Below are 20,000 nucleotides of genomic sequence, written 5' to 3'. Positions count from 1 at the left end.
TTATTTCTGGTGGTGCCCATACTTGGTGTTGTGGAGACGCGCTCTGCATTCTTTTATTTGTTCATGCATTGTGCGTTTATAGTTGTTATATACTTATTTATCTATTTATTTTTTATTCCATTTTATCTTTTACTAATCTCTCTATCAATATATCTATTTATGCATCTATCTGTCTTTGTCTGCCTAGTTATCTATCTTTTACTCGTTTATTTATTTATTTATCTGTTTATCTATCTATCTATTTATTTATCTATCTATCTATCTATGTAATACGTGTAACATACATCCATCTACACTCAACAGATTGGGGGAACCATTATGAGCATCATCAGTTTGTGTTGCGGTCGTTTTGTTGCAGTCTTACTTCTGGAGTGGTGGTAAGTACAGTTGTCTTCTCATTGACTACGGCACACCAGTAGTGTTTATGAAGTCCTGCTGCTGTTTTGAATTAAAATTTTTGTTCAGTAAATGTGTATACGAAATGTGTTTCTTGTGAGCGTCATGCGTCGGCTGAGTTTATGAAAAATTGTTGATGGTTGATTGTAGTTTTGGTACAGTAACGGTATATGTGAAGTGTTAGTCCTGTACTCGTATGTTTGCTGTGATTATGGTGGGGCAGCAGCGATGTACATTAAGTCCTGATGATTAATGTGCCCTGAGTCAGTGTGATGCAGCTGCTATGATTGTGCTGTGTTGGTGTCGCAGTTCTTATAAGCCTTGAATAGGAAAATTGCAATAATTGAATCAACTCGTCTTGTATTTTCTCTCTCTTAACGTCCCGTCCACCTCGTATATAAAAGAGAGGTTAATTTTACTTTTCTAAGCTGTACGAAGCACCGGGATGTATTGTGATTGCAATAAAGCTGCAGGTAGATGTGCCCTGGCTCAGTGGTAGTCTTCTGCTCGCTTGCATCGATCTGGGGCCGCGGAGCCTGATTCATAGCGCCTGAATTAACCAAAGAGGACATTAGTAACATTCCCGCGGCGTTGTTCAAAGAAGTAGCGTGTAGGGAGGTGAGTTACATGGCGCCTTGGTGTATGTACGTCGAAAATTAAGGTTCGTTAATCCTGTTATTTGCTGGCGTCGTCTTTTGTTAACCCAAAGATCATTGTACAAAATAAATTAGTAGATAAATTAAGAAAGAGAAAATTATGAAAAATACACGAAATAAATCAATGAAAATAAGAGTAAATGTAATAACTACGTATGAACATAAAAGTCTAAAAGAATAAATGGTCTTTTTTCTTCAGTTTCTTGAAGCTGAAGTATAAAAAAATAAATGTCTTAGGAGTTATGAAAAAAAGAACGGTCACACAAGATAAATAAAATCATTGGAGGCGTTCTTTTCTTTTCTTGGTTTCGGTAGTACTCAAGAGACGGTAGTAATAAAAGTACAAGTGGTTATAGATGACTAGGATGAAAAAGAAATATAAAAAAAAAATATCTAGCACTGAAAGAGCTTAACATTTCCTGACATGTCAAGACCTTTAGATCGTTGTTATGAATTTCTGATAAAGGGCAATAGTTCGTGTGATTTTACTTATTCCCCTCTCTCTCTCTCTCTCTCTCTCTCTCTCTCTCTCTCTCTCTCTCTCTCTCTCTCTCTCTCTCTCTCTCTCTCTCTCTCTCTCTCTCTCTCTTGTCGTTCCGCTATAAAGTAATTGTCTCATGCGTGGATATTAAACGCCACTTGCTGTTTGGCCCTGTTGAAGCAGCGCCCGAGTGTTCAATCTCTGTGCGTCATATTGCCCACCAAAGCGCTCCCTTAATCATTCACAGTTAAGTCACCCTCGCCCACGCACGCTGGTTAGGAGAGGAAAGGCAGGTGGGGAGCGAGGTGTTCTGCTGTCTGGATATCAATAGTAGGTGCTGTACTGTTCCTATTTTTTATTTTTCCTATTTGGGTGTGTTTTTATTATCATTATTTGTTTTTATCTTGTTTTTTACCTTTGAATCTCCTTATGCATGTGTCTGTGTACGTCAATATATATCGTCTGTTTCTCTGTTTGTATGTATTTTCTATCTGTAGTTTTATACATGTCAGTTTATCATATCTTGTTTTCAGTCGCATTTCACCTCGGCCTCAAACTCACCCCGAGACTAATAAAGGGTCATCTATTATCACACATTTTGTCAGGCTTAACCAACCAGCCAACCAGCAAACCAGCAAACCGCCACCAAGACTCAAGCGTCAATACTTCAGCAACAAAATAAGAGAAACCTCCCACTCCAATAAAGGTAGAAAACAGAACACTTACAAAGAGAGAGATAAAATTGTCAGACCAATCAGATCAAAAACTAGAAATGCAGGTGAAGCACAAGAAAGACTCGGTCGTAAATTGGACGCGAGAATAGCAAATGATAAAAAAATGTCATACTGAGCAACAGGTGATGGAAAATTGTGTGGAGCTGCGAAAATGAGAGGCGGCGAGCGAGGGGCGTGGGACAATTGGAAGAAGGCTGGAGGGGAAGAGCGTGCACGTCCCAGGGGAGGATGCGACCCCTGGAAGGGAATGGTTTGAGGAATTGCAAATCTGTCTTGCTTTTGATGCCTGGAGGTGAGGAAACGTGAGGCGGCTGTGTTGCAGAGGGATGAGTTGAGAACGACGAGGACGAGGAGGAGGAGGAGGAGGAGGAGGAGGAGAGGAGATAGATTAGAGGCAGGAAGGTACTTATATAATATAAGGTGTGTTTCTGATGTTTAGTTTTGTTAATTTTGAGCATGAATTGTGAGTATATGGATAGTGGCGTAGAATCTCGAACGACTTTTTAGTTTTGCGTTGTGTTTACAGTAGAGTCCAAATGTTAAATGAAGGCATGGCAAACAGGGGTAATAAAAGAAGGCAAAGCTGACAGAGGTAGATAACACATAGCAGGTTTTTTCTTGTATTGAGCTAATGATGATGATGATAACGATGATGATTCCATAGAGGCTTTACATTTTGAAGGTAAAAAGATGTCAGTTTCTCTCGCGGTGTGTTCGTACTACTGGTACAGACGCTTGAAATATATATCCCTCTTATCCATTAATGGGCACTGCCTGTCCCATAATCAGTGCTGTAATCATGAGCACATCATTAGTTAGCCTTGTGAAGATGCTCCAGGCTCGCGGGACAGTTAACATGTGGTAGCGTGTCAGGCTGGTGTCGGGTTAAGGCGCCAAGTTGTGTTGTTCCAAGACTTTCTGGCTGAAACATTTTTTTTTCTTTTTCTAGCGTGAGAGGAACACTGAAATCTTTAGGTGTTTCTCTTACCTACGTTTAACGAGGTGAGTTTTGCAGTAACGGTCCGTGACAAATTGGCGTGGTTCACAGGACCATGTTATTAGACGTTTCTGCGCCAAGTATCCAGGCTCTAGTGGAGGTTGTTAGGGTTCTTTAAGTTTTTTTCATGATTCTTAGTGTTGGTTTAACAAAGGTTCTACGCTATCAATGATAAAACGAAATTATGGAAATTATTATCTCTGACGTTAAAACAACACGTTATAAAACACGAGGAATATTATAATGTAATGAGTTCCCTCACTAGCGGTGCATGACGTTGGCTGTAGCTTTGGGCTTGCAAACAAAGGCAAAGACCAACTTTCTTGTATCTTTATGTAGTTTATTTCAATGTAAAGTGATGAATGCATGCGTATTGCTGTAAGTGCCGCCCTGCCTAATGGATGATCGTGTATGTGCCACCCCAACCACAGTGACTGACAAGGGACTACACTGCCCTTGTGCCACCCACTCACGCTGTGTGACGGGAGAACATTCAGTCTCCTCCCAACGTGAGACTTTGAGGGAAAAACTGCAAAGGAATGTTTCATATATATATGTGTGTGTGTGTGTGTGTGTGTGTGTGTGTGTGTGTGTGTGGTCTCCACTACCCGCCTTAGCAGGGCATACGAGTATTGGCCTAACATATGATTGTTGTTGATGTTTTTTTGTCGTTGTTGTTCATCATTGTAAACGATACATATAACTGATTATAATAGAGGAAGGAATATTATAGATTACATTAGTAATACTGCATTACCTGGGGTAAGAAATTAAAACAAAATACAAAGAAAGAAATAAAAGTAAAAAAATAGCCTTATAAATGAAAAGAGCACAGGTAACACAAAATGACAAAAGACAAAGAAGGCATTAGGAGCCAGAGGAGTTACCGAAACAACAACAGTCATTGATGATTATCGATCATTAACTATTGGTCCCACACGACTCTTATCTTATGACAAGATCTCCACCAAACTATTCTAACAACCTTACTATATCAACACCCTTGATGACATTACACTAATGGTGTCCACACACCATCAACCTCCAAAATCTTAATCTTCTTACTCCATACCACCACATGACCTAAGATGTCTTGTACTTATATTTTCTTATTAATTCAGTTCAGTTCGATCATTAACGAGTAATGAGCTTAAATACCAATTAGCAATTTCAAGAAAACGTTTTACATGTTTATTTCTTTTGGAACTGGTATCTCAGTCGACCCTTTTTATGTATAGCTTTTGCTGGCCATGGCCAGTATCCGTCTTAGATATTAGAAAAAAACTTCACACATATTCATGTCAATAAAACAAAGTAATCAATTATACCAAGAATTTTGTTTGGGTGTATCGCTGCCAGCGTCTGTGTTGGCTTCCGTCATGGCTGTGATTTTCCCTCAGCGGTGGAGCCTGGACCTGCACCTGGCCGAGGAAACATAAAATATTAATTCGCGCTGTGTGAGTCGACTCCCATCCCATCCATCATTGGCAGGAAGGGCCCGGACGGTCATGCTGCCGCCCCCTCTTCATGAAAGGTCTCTGGGAGCTGCATACAGAACGCGTGCCTGACCCTCTATCGGCCAGGCGCTCTACATATTACAGGTGCGGCGCCATATAGGGATGCACAGGTGTTATCATGCTCTATAGTCTGGCTGTACAGCACACTCTTCCACTGTGTATAACATTTCACCTCAACTTTAACTCCTCAGATCTTTCAAGAGTCTGTTAATTGGCATGATTCGTTGTCATCAAAGCAGAGATTTAAGATTGTGGGAAAGACATGAAGTATACAGCGGGAGTCAGTGCTGAAGCTTAATCGAGTAAGGACCACGACTGTACCGCCGCACTTCTGTGAGACGGGAAGGTCAAATGTGCGTGTACTCGTAATTCACTGTTTGATCTGCTGCAGTCTCTGACAAGACAGCCAGACGTTACCCTACGGAACGAGCTCAGAGCTCATTATTTCCGATCTTCGGATAGGCCTGAGACCAGGCACACACCACACACCGGGACAACAAGATCACAACTCCTCGATTTACATCCCGTACCTACTCACTGCTAGGTGAACAGGGGCTACATGTGAAAGGAGTCACACCCAAATATCTCCACCCGGCCGGGGAATCGAACCCCGGTCCTCTGGCTTGTGAAACCAGCGCTCTAACCACTGAGCTACCGGGCCGTGTGTGTGTGTGTGTGTGTGTGTGTGTGTGTGTGCGTGTGTGTGTCTGTGGAAAGAAAACTAAGATTCGGTGTGAGGAAAAAAAACCTTAGCGATTTTTTCATTTCTCTGTTTGATAGTTGTATTTAGGTGGAAGTGTCGTGGCCGCGTGATGGCAGGATGGGACATGAAGTGTGGCAAGTATTTGTTCCAACGTATCGCTATACTTTTATAACTTACGTCTATTCCGCTTTCCTTCTTCCTAGTACGGCAAGGCTTAGTATGATATTTTATTCTGCTTTTTAATGTACTTGTAAGTTACTGCAACAAGACGTGTTTTCATTCATTCCTGATCATCACACTTTCAGAGTTGGCTGAATAGACGAAAATACTATTATGATAATCTCCTTATTAAAAAAAATATTTAATTTCTATTTACATAACATGTGTTGCAGCACAATGCCGTTGTTGAGGCGATTAGGTCTGCTGTGAGGGATAATTGAACGTCGCATGTAGTATGTAACTCAGATCAGAAAAAAGGCTCATTGTATCACTGGACATGATGGATTGTCTGATGACCTCTTAGAAGGTCCCCACAGTGGCCAGGCCTCTAGAGGGTAGATTACACGTCAGTGTAAGGTAAATAATTGCCATCCTGCTGATCTCAGCAGGATCTCCTGGGAGACCCCGCATGCGTTCTTGTCCTTGGGTGATGCAGGTGTTCGATGCAGGATGTGTTCACTGTTGGCGATGCCTACTTGGGATTGATGCTAGACAACTGCAAAGATAATACTCCGTAATGCACAGTGCAATACTGTAAGAGCACCTTCTACCGTAATAACGAACTATTTCACCGATTTTAGGACGGTTCTGTTGATTTTGTGCATTGCAGCACCAAACACACACTGTGCTGAAGGAAGCCGCCCCGCGTGCCGCACTCCTGACTCTCTTAGCCTCCCCGCCCTGCCGCTGTCACCAGACACCACCGCCCGCCAAAGTTTATTAAAAAAAATTAGGAATGTTACTGAAGGCCGTAGTGTATGCAAACTTCATCTGGTATTCAAATGGACTCAGAAAACGGTGTATCGTGAGGCGACTAAACTGATGCAATATGAGTGGTTTGGGCAGTCTTCTTCCATTATCTGGGCGGCAGCAGTGAAGGTGCGAGGGTGAAGCAGGTTTCTGGCGGCAGTGCAAAGGAAAGTAACGCCAGATAATGAGTTTTTGACACCACGAGGGAGAGTGGAACTGGAGGAGGAGGGTAAAGAAGGAGGAAAACGCCACTCTCTCTCTCTCTCTCTCTCTCTCTCTCTCTCTCTCTCTCTCTCTCTCTCTCTCTCTCTCTCTCTCTCTCTCTCTCTCTCTCTCTCTCTCTCTCTCTCTCTCTCTCTCTCTCTCTCTCTCTCTCTCTCTCTCTCTCTCTCTCTCTCTCTCTCTCTCTCTCTCGAGCCCTAAATGAATATAAAAGAATGAATGTTCGGTTACTGTGCGGATATAGTAGAGAGAGAGAGAGAGAGAGAGAGAGAGAGAGAGAGAGAGAGAGAGAGAGAGAGAGAGAGAGAGAGAGAGAGAGAGAGAGAGAGAGAGAGAGAGAGAGAGAGAGAGAGAGAGAGAGAGAGAGAGACCTCCTTCAGAGCCTCGCACCTGTGTCGGCATACGCGGACGATGCCACTCTCTCGCACAGCTTCGGTAGAGAGGAGGTAGTGAACGTGATTGATGTCACCAACCGCCACCTTGGTGACATCATGGCCTGGGGTAAACAGTGGCAAGTCAAGTTTGCTGCCGAAAAAAACCAGGCCGTGGTCATCTCACGTTCACGGGAGGACGTCAGGCTGTTTGAAGGCCAGCTGAAGTTTGGAGAAGACACCCTTGCCATTAAGGACTCCATCAACATCCTGGGGGTGGAGGTAGACTCCAAACTCAGCTTCGACCGCCACCTGGAGAGCGTGGCACGTAAGGCATCCCTGAGGGTGACACTCCTACGTCGAGTGAGGCACCTACTCGATGCCAAGGGGCTCATGACGCTGTACAAAGCGCAGGTGAGGCCCATCATGGAGTACAGCCCCCTCAGCTGGATGTGCAGTGCCCAGTCCCACCTCTCCCTGCTGGACAAGGTGCAGCGGCGAGCCGAGCGCCTCCTTCGCGATGCCGGTGGCCTGGGACAGCAGCCCCAAGCTGAGCTACAGCGACAGTGGCATCAGGGGCAGCAGTTGCAGCAGAGACAGCAGCGACAGCACCCAGACCCTCACCAAGACTCCCCTATCAACGTGCTGGACAGCTTGGAGCACCGAAGGCGTGTTGGGGCCCTTACTGTGCTGCACAAAGCCCAGGTGCAGCAAATACCTCACCTCACGGCTCTACGGATACCCTGGAGGAGGAGTGAACGTACTACGAGAGCGGTAGTGTCCGACACCCTCCTCGAGGTGCCGAGGTGCCATTCTGTGAGGTGTCAGCGCGCCTTCTCCCACGACACCGCGGTGTTGTGGAACGCCTTCACCTCAGTAATGGACGTCTCCAGCATGTCCACCCAGCAAGTGAAGTGTGCTGCCCACGCCTGGTTACGGACACATCCGCCTGATAGTGACAGTGACAGGTGATAAAATGGCAGTGTCCACCAGCCTGCAATTCCACCTGACAGTGACAGTGGAGGAAAATAGTATGCCTGACAGTGACAGTGAAACACAGTGACGTGGGATGTGCGTGTGCCTGACATGACAGTGCTGATCAGTGGCGAGGGAGGTGCGCAACTGACAGTGACAGTTTTATAACACCCTCGCTCACAATGCCGTCCCCGGGAGCAGCTTTAGAATGAGCGTCACATGCCAGTGCACGCTCTTAGCTCACGAACTCAGCTCCAACTGTAAACATACGTGTAAAATATGTATGTTATGTGCATTAAGTTTAAATAAAAAAAAAAAAAGAGAGAGAGAGAGAGAGAGAGAGAGAGAGAGTTCATATAGATAAGTGATACATGTTTTTAGTATTTCTAACAGTTAAGGAAGAATTTGCGTCTCATGATGAAAAATAATGTTTCTCTTATCAATTTACATTTTTTTCTGTACATGACTTTTCCTCCTCTTCCTTCACCTCCTTTTTATTGCTGCTGCTGCTGCTGCTGGTGCTGCTGTATCCTTCCCTCTCCCTCTTTCTCTCCCTCTCCCTCCCTCGTTTTAAGCCGGTCGTTTCCCTTTCCCCTTTGGAGGTGAGGTAGGCGTCAACATAGTGCGAGGTTACTGAACGAGAAGGAAATTAAGGAGAACAAAGACTTAGAAGAGAGAGAGAGAGAGAGAGAGAGAGAGAGAGAGAGAGAGAGAGAAAGAAAGAGAGAGAGTTTCCTGGAGATAGGTTTTCACTCTATCTTTCGGATGCAGATAAAACAAACAAAATAAACAAACAAACTCTATCTTTACTTTTCCCAACACGCCCCTTACCTTGTGTGTCCGCTTTAGTTGAGAGAGAGAGAGAGAGAGAGAGAGAGAGAGAGAGAGAGAGAGAGAGAGAGAGAGAGAGAGAGAGAGAGAGAGAGAGAGAGAGAGAGAGAGAGAGAGAGAGAGAGAGAGAGAGAGAGTCAGTCAGTCAGTCAGTCAGTGTTTGCTCTCTCTCTCTCTCTCTCTCTCTCTCTCTCTCTCTCTCTCTCTCTCTCTCTCTCTCTCATTTTCTGGCCCAACGTCACAAAAACTCGTGATATGTTGCCGAGTTTTGCATACACTACTCCTCTGCCTCGTACTTTTAGAGGCGTTTCATCAGCCTCTCTCTTCTGGTATTATGGGTGGCGTGGGCGGCATGAAAGGTTCCTTGGCCATCATTAAAGGCGGTGCAGTGATAAGGTCTCCCTACCATTCAGATAGGCCCATTTTTTTTTTCTTTTTTTTTTTTTGTTTCCCTTTCTATAAGAGGAAGCCAAACATCAAACTTATGGCATGTCGGGTTTGTATGGAGTGCGGGAGAGGGATGGTCTGCTTCGTACTGGTGGTGGTGGTAGTGGTAGTGTGTGTGTGTGTGTGTGTGTGTGTGTGTGTCTCCTACATGAAGGATAATTTTTCTAGCTCTACGAAGATTTATTACACACGCACACACGCACACACACACACACACACACACACACACACACACACACACACACACACACACACACACACACACACACACACACACACACACACACACACACACACACACACACACTTCGGGAACTTATCTTTCTGTTCCCTATCATTTACTGTCCGTCTTTAATTCATATTGACAACATAAACTTGATAATTTTCTCCTATTCATGCCAGGTCTGTCACCATCCTGCCAACAGGTAACCGGAAGTAAAACATAAAAAGAGAGAATCGAGAACTGTGTGTGTGTGTTAACGTTTTACTCCTTTCCCAGTTGGCGGTAAATAGTGGTGGTGCTACTTGTGGTTTGTTTTTGTTTCTTCAGTGCAGTCACGGAAGCCCAGTGTGGACAAAGTATGTGTCTGTGACTCGGAGGGGTGATTGAAGCCGGGAAAACGTGGTTGTGAGTGTGTGGTGAACGTGGATATAACATTGCACGAGGAGACTGGCGATGGAACGGAACAGATTGGAAGGTTTTGTTAACGTTAAGATAAGAAATTCAATAGTTATTATGGGTTTCTGTGCTAGTTATCATTAGCTATTTTTAATGGTGGCGTTGCGTTCTTGTGAGATTTTTGTACGTCGTAACGAAAGGAAGTCGAAGAACAACGAAAGGAAAGATGAAATGGAGTCAATACCGTCTCCTAGCGTGACTGGACAAGCGCCTGACAGACCACAGCTGCAATGTAGGAACATGATTAGGTATTGATTGAAACGTGTACCTTTTGAGAATATTTGTATTCTTTCATATCCGCTTATTATTTAGCATGGGGAGGGAAGTAAAATGGTAATATAACCTCAATCCTGCAATAGTTTTGGGGATGCCAGCTAAAAAGTTATTGACGAGGACACTGGACGGTGAAACGATTGTTTTTCTGATAATCTTTTGTAAGATTAACATGGATTATACCGGATTCATCGTGGAGAGGGGAGTGTTTGCACATCGTGAATTGCAAGAGTGACGATGCAAGCACGCGGCAAGGGCGGTGCGATGAAGGGTATGGACCTGAGGCTTGAGAGGCGGCGGTGCATGTGGCGATACTGGAGAGAGAGAGAGAGAGAGAGAGAGAGAGAGAGAGAGAGAGAGAGAGAGAGAGAGAGACAGAGAGATCTGTGTGTGTGTGTGTGTGTGTGTGTGAGTGTGTGTGTATTTGCCGCTCATGAGTGCAAGTACTGGCTAGGTGAGCGTTTATTAAAGAGAAACTCATAAAGTTGAAGGGAACGAACTCTACCAGCATAGGAGGAGGAGGAGGAGGAGGAAGCAGCATCGACGGCAAAGGAAAAGAAGCAAGGATGATAATGTCTGTTTTTACCATAGCACTGATGATGATGAAGCAGAGATTGTTTTATTATTATTAATTGAACATTCGAGAAATTATTATACTTATGCTCATTCTAATTCTAACACCAATACCGGCTTACAATATTTCTGATGATAACAATGATAATGCTAATGATAATAGCTATTCCACCGGCAACAAACACGGCGGTATCGCAGCAGAAATGTGTCCCAGGAGTAAGGAATGTACGTTTCAATGGTTATTCCAACATTTTATTAGGACATCTTTTTCCGGGACATGTGGAGTGGGTGGAGTGGGTTGGGTTGGGTTGGGTTGGTTGGAGTGGGTGGGGTGGTGTCGGGTGTCGGTGGATCTTGGACTACACTGTAAGTTACGATCAGTTATTTCATGCGGTGGATAAAGATGTGGCGTCCGTATGTTTACGCAAAAGGATAAACAGTGAGAGGAAACGCAGCAGAGAGTGAAATGCGTAAAGGAATTATTATTGTGTTGCTACGTAGCGGTTGTAAAGTTTGTATATTGTATCCCCCTCCCCTGCATTTATTCATCTGCCCTGTGTTGTTGTTGCCGCCACCACCACCACCACCACCACAACCACCACCGCCACCACAACCACAAACACAAACACCATCACAACCACCGCCACCACCACAACCGCAACTACAATCACAACCACCACAACCACCACCACCACCATCTTTACTAATACTTCTACTTCTATTACTATATATATTTCTACTTGTACTTCTACTTCTTCTACTACTACTACTACTACTACCACTACTACTACCACTACCACTACTGCACCTACTGCTGCTGCTACTGCTGCTGCTGCTGCTGCTGCTGCTACTGCTGCTGCTGCTGCTGCTGCTGCTGCCACTGCTGCACCACTGCTGCTGCTGCTGCTGCTGCTGCTGCTGCTGCTGCTGCCACTGCTGCTGCCACTGCTGCTGCTGCTGCTGCTACTACTACTACTACTACTACTACTAATAATGATAATAATAATAATAATAATAATAATAATAATAATAATAATAATAATAATAATAATAATAATGATAATAATAATAATAATGATAATAATAATAGTAATAATAATAATAATAATAATAATAATAATAATAATAATAATAATAATAATAATAATAATAATAATAATAATAATAATAATAATAATAATGGTATTGCTACTGCTGCTGTGCATTCTATTCCTGACAAAATTCTTTTATCAGCAACAGAAACCCGAGGAAAAATATTACTAATATTATTGTTATTATTATTATTATTATTATTATTATTATTATTATATTGCCTTTATCATTTTCATCATTATCCTTACCATTATTGAAGTAGCAGACCGACGAGAGACCGAAGGGAAAGGAGAGGAAAAAAAAGGTAGAACAAGAGAAAGCGGAGAAGGAAATAGAGGCAACACGGAAAGAAGAGGGAAGGGGGAGGCATGGTTGGGAGGGAAGGGGAGGCATGGTTGGGTGTTTGGGAATGGGGCTGTTGAGGAGGAGAGGGAGGCCTGGAGGAGGAGGGTGCAAGGGTCTAGTCTATCTTGGCGACAAGGGCGAAAGGACGTCGCGGCTCACGGGGCATAAAGCTTGGAGTGTCATCTTGGTGCGGGGCTCATACCTCGGAGATTGTCCTTTTGGCAGACTGATGGAGAGGCGAGGAGAATGAGTTCGCGAGAGAGAGAGAGAGAGAGAGAGAGAGAGAGAGAGAGAGAGAGAGAGAGAGAGAGAGAGAGAGAGAGAGAGAGAGAGAGAGAGAGAGAGAGAGAGAGAGAGAGAGAGAGAGAGAGAGAGAGAGAGAGAGAGAGAGAGAGAGAGAGAGAGAGAGAGAGAGACTGTAAGAAGAAAATATGAGGAGAAGGAAGAGGAGAAAAGCTGCGAAAAAGACGAAGGATAAAAATGTGGAAGATAGAAGATAGGAGGAAGTTGTTTGTTCGTGCGAGAAGAGAGTGTGAAGAGAGATAGAAAAAAAAAGAAAGAAGAGTTTTTTTATGAGTGTCTGTTAGAAGAGGCGGAGGGAAAATATGTATACTGTGAAAGAAAAGTAAACATAAAACCAAGACTGATGAGAAAATGTATCTTGCAGTAGCGGGAGGGGGGGGGAATATTCACCACACACACACACACACACACACACACACACACTATAAGTAAACACTGAATCTTCCTATGCTTTATATCTGGAAAAAAAAGGATAAAGGAAAAAGAAAATAAAACAAGAAAAGATCAAATATATAACTAGAATAGAACATAAAAAGGCACGAAAATAAAACCAAATGAAAAAGAAAGAAGAAAAGAATAGAAGTAATGGAGTAATGAAGAAGAAAAGGAGGAGAGATGGAGCCGAGAGAGAAAATGACGAGAAGGAATTAGAGTTGGGAGAGAAGAAAAGGTATGAAAATGAGTGTGACAAATGTGGAGGCAAGGAAGGAAAGAAAGGAGGAGAGAATGGAGGAAAGAGTGAGTCGGCCAGTTAAGTGAAGGAGACTGACTTGGAGGAGAATGATGAGACCCTGACTTGACATGGAAAGAGAGAGAGAGAGAGAGAGAGAGAGAGAGAGAGAGAGAGAGAGAGAGAGAGAGAGAGAGAGGAAGGAAGCAATAATTCCTATACAAGTTCATGGATAAATTCAGATGCTGGCAAACCTCTTCATGATATATTTCCTTATATATCCGAGTGTTTATGAGCGAGCGACACTTCAAATTACCTCAAAAACTTGCAAAGGAATAATTGATAATCCTTCAATACTCGAGTGACGTGATTGGGAATTTGATAGATGGAAATTGGGTGTAGAAAAAGTTAGGTCGAAAAACTCCTTCATAATGAGTGAGTCTGTCTGGCTTCCTGCTGGCGGCTGGCGGGTAGTTTGGGATCACTTATTGAGGCTGAGCGGAGGCAGGGAAGAATTTTCAGCCTGCATTGTGAGGTAGAGATGCAGTGCTAATAAGGAATAGGTTTACTGAGAGTTGTTTTCGTGTAGTGTTTTTTTTTTCTATTTATTTTGTTATGGAACTCTGCATACACTATTCGTTCAGGTCCATGTGTTAGTGCATTACGTGAGGGAGCTTTCTTTACATCTGATATTTACAGTTGAAAGTTAGCACGGCTGCCTGAAAACATGTGATAGTGTTGCGTTCTTTCTTCTGTGTTTATTATTATGTTACTCTGCGTACACTGTGCTTTCAATTCAGTAAGTCGGGTAACTTTCACTTCATTTCATATTTTCAATTGAAAGTTCACACTGGTGCCTGGAAACCTGTAATAGTGTGGTGTTTTTCTTCTCTGTACATTATTATGCAACTCTGCGTATACTTTTCTTAAAAAGCCACGCAGGCGAGGTAACTCACTCCATCTCACATTTAAAAGTGAAAGTGAATATGTTAATATGTGAATCGGTGATAATGGACTCTCTTATAAGCTACTTTTCATGGAAAAATAATTAATTTGGAACCTTCCTACCTTTTAGTGCACTTTGTCAGCTTCATTCATACTTAAAATAACATCCTCGTTCTATAAATTTCACTCCATATCATCAGCGAGACGACAACGCAAGCTCCCTTTCCTGTGACGCTGAAACTTGCCAAGACAAATCAACCTGTCAGTCAAGCAGTCAGTCATTCAATCACTCAAATTAATTCGTGGTTGAAAGTAACAATAAGCACAGGAGAACTGAGGCCACACAATAATTTACAACAATACCTTCAGGAATGAAATAAACTGCCACCCTCACCCGTGCTGTCCAACGCAGTGAACTCAGTCAGAAAATGGCCTTTAACCACTGACGGAAGGATCCTGTTGGTCTGATATCGCTTACCAAAATACTTATATAGAAGCGAAGGCACAGGTTTTGTTAGTATAAGGTCGCTTGGCTCTCTCTCTCTCTCTCTCTCTCTCTCTCTCTCTCTCTCTCTCTCTCTCTCTCTCTCTCTCTCTCTCTCTCTCTCTCTCTCTCTCTCTCTCTCTCTCTCTCTCTCTCTCTCTCTCTCTCTCTCTCTCTCTCTCTCTCTCTCTCTCTCTCTCTCTCTCTCTCACACACACACACACACACACACACACACACACACACCATAATCAAGGGTCTCGGGTGCCGCGTCATCTGGAGCACTTTACGTCCTAACTTAAATTGGGGTTCCCGTAACACCGTGTCAGTAGCTGCCTCGCCGCCTGATTGCCGTCCCTCTAGGGAGCCACAGGCCGCACAATACCGCACACACACACACTTGCCTTGGCTCAAATGATAAGTGGCGAGCAGGACAGGGCCGAAGGGAGGGAGGAAGCTCGAGAGAGAGAGAGAGAGAGAGAGAGAGAGAGAGAGAGAGAGAGAGAGAGAGAGAGAGAGAGAGAGAGAGAAAGAGAGTTTCCATGGTGGTACAGTTGGCTCCGTTCCGTGAATGTTCTTCTTGATGGTTAGGGGTGACTGAGTTCAGGTTTGCCCGCAGTAGTGGGAAACAAAGCAGTACTCCCCGCTGCTGCATTCTTTGCCGCCCAGCTTCCTGTTACACGCCACTCCACCTCTCTCTCTCTCTCTCTCTCTCTCTCTCTCTCTCTCTCTCTCTCTCTCTCTCTCTCTCTCTCTCTCTCTCTCTCTCTCTCTCTCTCTCTCTCTCTCTCTCTCTCTCTCTCTCTCTCTCTCTCTCTCTCTCTCTCTCTCTCCACCGCCACTCCTTTCCTTTGACCTTAAACCACAGCTCTCTGTTTTGGAACATTGCGCCTTTTTTCCATTTTGTTAGAGAGAGAGAGAGAGAGAGAGAGAGAGAGAGAGAGAGAGAGAGAGAGAGAGAGAGAGAGAGAGAGAGAGAGAGAGAGAGAGAGAGAGAGAGAGAGAGAGAGAGAGAGAGAGAGAGAGAGAGAGAGAGAGAGAGAGAGAGAGAGACGACTAGTTCTCAACGGAGAATTTCCACTTAGAAGCAATCCAGCTATTAAGGTATTGTATATCCGCAAGAGAGTTTGACCTCGTTCATGGAGATGACGGTTGCCAGGAGTGTGCGAGGATGGATGCTTTGCTGATTTTATGTGTCGCTGGACGTTAGAATTTTATACCAGTTTCAAACGGAAATGATGTAGCATTGAAACATGAGCCGTTAGATATAGCAGGAGCTTGGACCATGGAAGGAAGGTTATCTTACGAGAGAGAGAGAGAGAGAGAGAGAGAGAGAGAGAGAGAGAGAGAGAGAGAGAGAGAGAGAGAGAGAGAGAGAGAGAGAGAGAGAGAGAATTTGCCGGTGAATGTGGTGCACACTCTAAAAAATAAAATCATGTATAACGACTGTCTGTTGTTAAGGTTAGGGTTTGACCAACGAACGGCATTTCACACACCCGAGTGAGAAAGTTGTAAGATGACAGCAAGACGCAATTAAGAATCCTATACCAAACCAGCCAACCGCAACCCGTGACCATCTGTCTCCACCCCACTAACAACATCACAACAACAACAAAAACAACAATAACAGTAACAACAACAGCATCAGCAACAGCATCAGCAACAGCATCAGCAGCAGCACATCCTGGCGGGAGTAGGCGGAGTCCCGAGTCGGCGAGTCCTCGCCACACACCCAACAGATGGTCCTCGTTAGGCAGTGTCGGCAGGACTATAAGCGGACAAAGGAGTTCTGGGGCACCGTGGATAGGACATCGTCTGGTGCAGAAAAGAGGAGGAAACAGTTGGACACGAACTTCATCTTTTCTTGCATCAGCCGGGTAATGATCAGCCATTTACCCGGAAGCTGCCTTGCCAGAGATTGTTGCTCCTTGCCAGGTCGGCTTGGGGGAGCGGTCTTTGGCCAGGCGTGTGTGGTGGCTGTCATCGGGAGCTCAAGGCTTCATGTCTGCCTCTTGTACAACTCGGTGATTACTGGTGTTTTTATCATTATTATTGATATCTTTTTCTGTTTAGTATTTTTGTTGAACTTCATTAATTTAACTTCCTTTGCTATCACTTTATTTCAATCGTGTAATACACATTGCACAATCACCGTGTTGGGAAGTGGGTACTTCTTTGGGTCATGTTTCGATACGTGCTCTGTCGTTGGCAATTATGTTTTGCGTGTTTGTGAAGCACCTCATCCAAGGATCAATTAGGTAGCCAAGTTGCCGCGCAGGGACGTGGACGCGCCTCCTCAGGTGGTGCTCAGGGCTCCCCAGACACTTGGGTCTTCCGCCAAGGGTCGTTAAGCGAGGAATAAAAGCTTTGATTCTCCTCAAAAGCTCCCGGCCTGCTCGTCAGGGAGGCGAGAGCAACGAGGCGGTGGTGATGGTCTTCATGATAAGCCATTCATCTCCATCCTGTGATTCCTGGAGGATGCAAATTCCATTCCTGGTGTAGAAAATTTTCTGGACCGCTCGCTCGACTTCAGGAAGTTCGGCAAGGTTGCCAGTTCTCGTGTTGTCCTTTCTAAGTCACTGATTTCACTTGGCTGCCTGAAGGATCGCCATCGCAGCCACTGTGCCAAGAAACGTTGACGTGGCCTCCTCACACCTCACCGCACCTGCTGGGCCTTATCACGGCCAGTCGCCGGTACTTGCTGAGGAGCCCAAATAAGATTTTCGGAAATTTCAGCAGAGTTCGTTAAGCTTCTCAAAAGTGGAGGTAAAAATATAGTATAATAATGATCTGGAGAAGAAATGTGCTCGCGTAGAAGTCAGAGTAAAGAAAACGTTAGAGGAAAGTCAGATAACCTCGCCCCTGGAATTCCGGGCTGTCCATCCTGCAGGAAACTCAATATGTTGCTGCTCCATGGAGAAAAAAGCCTTCGCAGTAATTGCTTAGAAAACGAGTGAAAGAAGCATCGTTGAAAAATTGCGAGACCAAATCTTTTCCGGAGGAATGAAAGATCTGCATGTTTATTGCATTCCATTAGTGCGCCTTGAAAATGGTGAGAAGAAGCATTCCGCGGGTAGACGGGACTGACGTGAGGACGTGGTAAGGCTGGCCCTTGCAAGGTGAAGGGCGCGGCACAGGCGTGATGGGGCAGATTCAGGGACGAGACAAAGGCAGGAACAGGGAGGTTTAAGAGGGCACGAGCAAGAGTACACAGCGGGCGAGGGAGGCAGGACAAGGGCGACACGCAGCAGGGAAGACGGCGGAAGGGCGGGACGGGGCTGAATTGAAACGGAATTGAGGTGGAATGTGTCTTGATTGAAGCGGGACAGGGATGGGGGGCGGAGAGGACTGTGACGGGGCAGGCGTGGGAAGGGAATGCATGTCACGTAGCAGGTTCTGAGCGGGGCAGGGAGAAGCAGAGCTTTTTTTAAGACACTACACCCACAGGAGATGAATTTACATGCATGATAGGGCTTAATTTGGGATTAGGTTAAAAAGCCGCATAATTGTGGAGGGATATGTGGAGTGAGAGATCAGTGAGGACATTCTGGTGGAGGTGCATGCAGTGGGAAGTGGAAAGGGAGTCCCGTAACGTGGAAGTGTGTTTCGGACGTGTATTCCAGACGGTGGGAAGGAAGGAGTCTCAGTCACTTTACTCACCCTCTGAAATATGCACGAGTGTAGCCTGTTCCGTGAAAGCCAAGGCAGCTCTCCGCCATTACCGGGGAAGGAAAGGAACATGCTCTGATTAACTGTTTGCTGGATCACTGGGAGAATTTCACCACTGGACTCTCGACATTGTTGTGTGATATTACATAGAAAACGCATGAAAATAAAAGAGAAAGACTTCAGAGACCTTGACAATTCAATATCGGCTTGTCGTTGTGGGATGAACAAGAAGGTCCAAAGGGTGGAGGGTGGCGGTGCTCCAGACAAGAATCAGTTAAGGCTCGGCAGGTCCCAGATGTGGTGGGGCGTGGATCGGCACTACGGTTTGTAGGAGAGTGTGGCTGCATGAGACAGTCAGGCGGTCTTTTCTATATAGGCTGTGAAGTGTAAATAATGAATTCAAGAGACCGGTCTTTTTACTTCCCTTCTTTTTCCCAGCTTTCCTTCCCCTGTCTGTCTCTGTTACCTCTTTGATTCTCTGTTTTTCTTTCTCCTCCTTCTCCTTTTTTTCATAATATTTTATTTGTATGTGCTTCTCTCTCTCTCTCTCTCTCTCTCTCTCTCTCTCTCTCTCTCTCTCTCTCTCTCTCTCTCTCTCTCTCTCTCTCTCTCTCTCTCTCTCTCTCTCTCTCTCTCTCTCTCTCTCTCTCTCTCTCTCTCTCTCTCTCTCTCTCTCTCTCTCTCTCTCTCTCTCTCTCTCTCTCTCTCTCTCCCCCTTAGTAATTTAAATATGACATGTCATTTCCCTAGACTTTTCTTCTCTGCAATAGCAAATCGAGATATAATTTTCTAATCGTTCCATGTTAAATTTTTTGAAGATGTCGCTTGGAAACGTTCACTAGTTCTATATATGAGTTGTTTGACTCTTAACTGTATGACGACTGAGGGAGAGGAGTAACTTTGTCGAGGAATATATTCTTAACTTATGGCGTTTAGTAATAAGTCAACAGGCAGTCTATCGCAGTGGTGTAGCTTATTCATTTCGTGCCTTTGTACCCTCCTGGAAAGTCCTGCGCTGAGCCACAAATTGGATAACTCTCATTTGGAGCAGTCGACGCGCCGCTCGCAACCACATCGCTGAAGCTTATGAATAGATTACTTTTACCTGTAAGACTCGGAACACAACGCTGCAAATCCGGGAAACGTTGAAAAGGCAGGATAATTATCGAGCCGTGAAACCACTGAAGCACTGGAACAAAATTTAGTAGAAAACGTAGAATTTCTGAACTTATTTGTTTTGGTAGTTATTCTCTTTGCTCCCTATTGGTGTTTTCATATACTCATACTCCCAATTCATTGGTACTTCAACAGATCACCTCGACGGTTTTAAGTGATATTTCAGTCTATGTGTAATGTATTTTGCAGCGATGTTTAATATCCTCTTCATCACTTTATGCCAATGTGGTTTCCTTTTCATGCTAGTGTTGCATTTCTCGTTCTTTCCTTTAATTTTTCTCCACCTCATTGTTTCAGTCAGGGCAATGTGTGTGTGCTTTTGTTTCTTCAGAGAATGCTGTTTTCTTTATTTTCCAGTTGTGTGGTTGAGAAAACGCTCGAACGCAAACACACACACACACACACACACACACACATACATACGCCCGGTAGCTCAGGGGTTAGAGCGCTGGCTTCACAAGCCAGAGGACCGGGGTTCGATTCCCCGGCCGG

Source organism: Portunus trituberculatus, chromosome 38 (assembly GCF_017591435.1).
Source record: "Portunus trituberculatus isolate SZX2019 chromosome 38, ASM1759143v1, whole genome shotgun sequence".
NCBI lineage: Eukaryota > Metazoa > Arthropoda > Malacostraca > Decapoda > Portunidae > Portunus > Portunus trituberculatus.
Note: the sequence above shows the minus strand (reverse complement) of the source record.